This window comes from Balaenoptera acutorostrata, chromosome 17 (assembly GCF_949987535.1).
Source record: "Balaenoptera acutorostrata chromosome 17, mBalAcu1.1, whole genome shotgun sequence".
Lineage (NCBI taxonomy): Eukaryota > Metazoa > Chordata > Mammalia > Artiodactyla > Balaenopteridae > Balaenoptera > Balaenoptera acutorostrata.
The window spans coordinates 46,606,227-46,612,050 of NC_080080.1; positions in this window are offsets into that span (position 1 = coordinate 46,606,227).

Consider the following 5,824-nt stretch of genomic DNA (forward strand, 5'->3'; position numbering starts at 1 on the left):
TCACAGTAAACCAATTTTAACTGTTAGCGTCAATATTCACATATCAAACTGTATTTATCACTACTTAAATTTAAGTGAGGGTAACATTGTACAGTACATGGAAATCCATAATTGTAAAATAGGTAATTTAGAGTTTGCAGAGTAATTTACCATTGAATTAGTTTTTAATAGCATCTTCCCATTTTGCATTTAAACATGATTATTTAACAATGTTTGACTGAATTCCCTCTTCTACCCCATTCCCTGTTCTCACAGATACTAACAAAGTAAGGTATCTAAATGACAAGCACAGTGGAAAGTCTACAACAAGGAGGCTGGAAAAATGTACCCATTGTATGACTGACACCTGAAGAGCTGAGAAGACAAATCAGTCCTTATTTGTGATCAGGGAAATTCATGGAAATCATGCCCTAGGCTACCAAAGGAGAAAGAAAAACTATCAGCATCTCCTCAAATACATTCAAATAAACCCTCAAATGACAGACTCCATTACAATTAGAAACAAGCACTGGCAACTCTGCATTCATTTCTATATCTCTTCTTTGAACTTCAAGCATTGTCTCCTCTGCATCTAATCCTTTCCCCAGATCTTAATCCCATTCCTTCTAATCTCCTTCAGAACCTGGCTTCATCACTTACTTTCTCCCTTCTGTTCCTTAACTGTTTTCTCACTCCAGCCTTCTTTATCTCAGTTTATAAACACACTGGAACATCTCACTTATAATATCCCCATCTTCCTCATCCTGCATTATCTTCTAGCTGTCATCCTTTCTTTCCTTCCTTTCTGTTCAGGATGATCAAAAGAGCTATTTAAACTCACTCTTTTTTTTTTTTCTCTAATTTTCTATTGTAAAATACTTATAAAATTTACCATTTTAATCATTTTAAAAAATGTTATTAAAGTATAGTTGATTTACAATGTGTTAGTTTCAGGTGTACAACAAAGTGAATCAGTTTATATATATATGTATATATATACACATATATATATTTTCAGATTCTTTTCCATTATAGGTTATTACAAGATATTGAATATAGTTCCCAGTGCTGTACAGTATGTCCTTGTTGTTTATCTATTTTATATATATCAATAGTAGTGTGTATATGGTAATCCCAAACTTCTAATTTATTCCTCCCCCCCCTTTCTACTTCGGTAACCATAAGTTTGTTTTCAATGTCTGTGAGTCTATTTCTGTTTTGTAAATAAGTTCATTTGTATCTTTTTTTTAAATTTCACATATAAGTGATATCATATACTTGTCTTTCTCTGACTTACTTCACTAGATATTATAATCTCTAGGTCCATCCATGTTGCTGCAGATGGCATTATTTCATTCTTTTTTATGGCTAATATTCCATTTTATATATATATATATATACACACACACACACATATACACACATACCACATCTTCTTTATCCATTCATCTGTTGATGGACATTTAGGTTGCTTCCATGGCTTGGCTATTGTAAATAGTGCTTCTATGAACATTGGGGTGCATGTATCTTTTTGAATTAGAGTTTTCATCTTTTCTGGATATATGTCCAGGAGTGAATTTCCTTTTTATTGAAAGTACTTTACCTAAGGCCCTAGTGGCTACTTTTGAAATAGATACCTAAGGGACACTTATTGGTCCTTCTCTCACCTTGAATCCTTTGCTACATTGGGCACTGCTGACTCTTCTTTCTTTCTTAACATTCTCTTTTCCTTAGATTTCTAGTATAACAGTTTCTCCTGATCTCCTCAAATTCCCTGAACTCACTTTGAATTTGAAACCTGATTCCATCACTTTCCCTGTGTAGCCTTCAGTAAGTTATATGAACTCAGGTGTTGTGTTGAACTGATCAGTCTCTGACTTGTCCACCTATGTCAGTCAGGGTCCCAGCAGGCAACAGCGGCCATAGTAAAGAGTCTAATTAAGGGAGTTTTACAAGGGATGGTGAAGCATCAGAAAACCATTACCAGAGCCGGGAAAGAGCTGGAAACTTAAAGGCCACTCAACAGGAACTTTGAACATGGAAGAATTCAGTTACTACCAAAAACACAGTGAAGCTGGGTTGGGAAGAGATAAATACCCTGACCACCTCTCACTCTACTATCCTCCATTCTTCTTCTGGTGACTCTCATTGGTCAAACTTAATTGGAAACCCAGAGCACAATGAAGATTGGGTGATGCAAACTCTAGAAGTCAACCTCCTGAGATGCACAGCAAGGCAGGGAAGAATAGAGAATGAACCTGGATAGAGGACTAGCAAAAAATAGCCAGTAGATGAGCACACTACCTCCCATCTCCTTCATTCACTTAAAAAATATTTTGTGTGTCAGGGACTATTCTCAGGAATACAGGGGATCACAAGACAGAAAAGATGCCCATTTTCATGGTGTTTTCATTCTCCTTGGGGAAGACAGATAGTAAAGCAATAATCATACAAGACAATTTCAAGTGATAGGTGCAATGAAGGAAAGGAGTATATGACTCTAATATAGATGAGGCGATGACAGAAGAGCTTAAAATGGATAATAAAAAGAAAGGAATAATAAGAAAGCTTTCTAAGAGGTAAGGGAAGAGTATTCAAACAAGAGAGATCATCAAAGGCAGAGTGCAAACATCCTGAGGCTGAAACCAGTTTGACTTATCCAAGGGAGAGACAGGAGGCCAGTGTGGCTGGGGGAAGGGTGGCAGGAGATGAGGTAGGAATGGTAGGTAAAGGTCAGATCATAAAGGGCTTGTAGGCTAGGCAAGGAGTTGGGTGTTTTTGCTAAAGCAACAGAAAGGTTTTAGGCAGAGGGTGGGAGGTTGGAGCGTTTGTAAGTTAAGACACATCTAATTAACATTTGTAAAATATAACTCTCACAATTCTTTGAAAATTAAATTGTAGTGGGACAAAAATGGAAATGTCCCATTATAGTCTGACCAGAGCTCCCATGTCCAGGAGTAGTATTTTGCAAAGTGGTGGCACTCTTTGGATCAGGATGGGCACCTGATATAAGAGTGGCCCAACCACAGGCTGGTTGGCAGCCCATGATGTGGCTTAGAGCTATGGGCTCTTGCAACTGAATTGTGCTCCTCTGAAATGTGTATTATAGGATAAGAAGAGGGTTAATTAGCTGTCAGTAGTGTGAGAACTGATCAAAGAGGTAGAGAAAAACAGAGATACAACGGGAAAGAAAAGAACAGCTTCTCTTTAGAGGTGACTTGATTCCTAATAGCTACTAATATATCCATATAAATACTCCTGCTTCCAACCCTTTTAATTAAGGTGGCTTCTTGGTCTCTCTTTCTTGCATGCAAATAGTCTAATGAGCACACTGGTGTATCCAAGTTTTCGTTCTTCTTCTCATTCACTCAGTAAGAAGTGATAAAAATTTGCTCTGAAAACAAACAAACAAACAAACAAACAAAAACAAGCTAAAATCTCAGTTGTTTTAAACAACCAAAGTTGACTTCTCATTCACTTTAAATATCCATCATGAAGTGGATGGGACACTGTTCTGCATCATCCTTCCAAGACCAAGATTAATAGATCATATTCTCTGGAACATTGTTGATTGCCATGGCAAAGAGAAAAAGAGTTCTGGAAGGTCTTGCATCAGCAATTAAATGCTGTGCTCATAATTCATGGGCAGAATGTGTCACTTAGCTCATCCCAACCACAAGGAGGCCGGGAAATGCAATCTTACCATGTACCTGAAAGACAACAGGAAATATTTGACACACCCACCACCATTCACTCATCCATTACCATGGCTTTAACTGCTGTCTATATACCAATGTCAAAATTTCTAGGAGAGATGCCCCGTTTTCCCTCTTTATCCATATTTTCAACCACTTACTGACATGCCACAACTGGACTGTATCATAGACATTTCAAGTCTCATGTACCAAGACTGAACCTTCATCTTTCTCACAAACTTTCTATTGTTTCTCTTGGTCAGTGGCTCCAATATCTATCCACTACCTCAAATAGAAAACCCAGGTGTTATATTTGACTCTTTCTCTCTCTCTTCTAACACCCAATCAGTCGCCAAGCCCATAGCTTCTAATTTATCCCAATTCTACTAACTCCATGACCATTACCTTACTTTAGTCCCTCATGTATTCTTGCCCAAACAATTCTGTTAGCCTCCTGTCTGGTTTTCCTGCCTTCATATCCTCCCTTGTAAACTGTAATTTATTCATTCAACAAACATTTAAAAAGTGCTTACTGATTCTTAGATTAAATAAGTAATGGGCCCACCTTGAAGAAATTCAGTGTAAAGAGGGAAACACTGATGTAAACAAAAAATTTCAACACAGTGGGCAAATGATAATAACTATGTAAAAAGAGGGGTGGGAACGGAAAGGAGACACCAAACTGGGTGTGATGGTGATGGGAAGGTAGTGTTGGAAGCTTCTAGGGAGAAGTAAAACTTTAGCTAAATAAGTGAGTTGCTCCTCCATGTGAACCACAGGAGTTAAAAAAGGAGGTGAAGGAAGCAGCTTGTGCCTGACACCTTTGAGAGACTCAGCCAAACCAACATGGATTGAGAGAAATGGCATGAAAGAGAAAGCAGGCATCTAATCAGTAGAGACTCAAAGTGTCCTGGTGGCTACTTGGCTGGTAAGTAGGTGGAAGATCATCCACTGAGGTTAGAAAAGAAAGAGAAAGTCTATGGGGAACAATACTTTTTAATTATGGATACCTTCCCATATTGATTTCAGGCACAGTGCCAAGCATCTTTATTATTTTATTTAATCCTCACAACAGTTTTATGAGTTAAAATTGTACTATTATCTTCATTTTGCAATTTAAAAACAAACACTGAGATTCAGGGATTAATGACCAATTACATAGTTACCAAATCTGTTCTGCACCAGAGCCCAAGTTGGTATCTTTCTACCATGCTATGCTGAGTTTGAGGTGCCTACAGGAATTCCATCTGGATGTGTCCACAGGCTGGAGTGCAACGTAGGGATAGGAAAAGAGACACAGACTTGGGGCTTATCAGCATATGGGGACACAGTGGGATCAATGCTATGGGCTCAGATGAGAGGGTTCAGCGAGCTCTAAATAGGGAGAAGGAAAAAAGAGGACCTGGGGGACACTAACCTTAGAGGGCAAAAAGAAGAAAGGAAACCAGCAAAAAATGTTTGAGAAGGAGCCATCTGATACTGCGAATCCTAAAAATGTCCTTCCGTGAATCTTTTTGAGAAGTCCCTAGTCCAGGTGTCTGGCGCTCAGTAAAGGACTTCTGGGGTTAGAAGCGGCATTCTGTCAAGGTTGGGCCTTTGTACCTAATTCCTTCAGTTCCTTAAGGACTAAACGACGACCTGAAACCTACACGGAGACGTCACTACCTGGGTAGGTAAAAATTAGCAAATCCTCCTTAAAGTAGATCAAGAACTTTTTCCTCTAGTGTCACCAAAGGAGCTGTGGATGTGAACGATCAGAGGTTACTGCAGAAACAACCAACAGGTGTTGGGCAAGGATCCAAGCAGCTGGCGGACTGCGACTGGGTCCGAGGAAAGGAGAGCTTGCCCTGACAGGCAGGCACGCGCACGCCTAATAGGAAGGCCGGGAGCGCCCGGCGCTCCCCGCGCTCACCGCGCGTCACCCGACTCTACACCTCATTGCAGTCCCCTCCTTCTCCGGTGCCCGCGTACTCTCTGCTCTTTCTGCCCTCCCAACCGCTCCCCTCAGCATCCCAGCCCTCCCTACGCTGTCACTACCCCTCTGTTCTTTACCCGCTCAGCCGGCGGGGCTGTGCGTCACGGGGGCGGGGCCAAAATGTAGCTCGCGCCAGGCCCCGCCCCGCGCGCCTAAGGCCCCGCCCCCTCTGGCC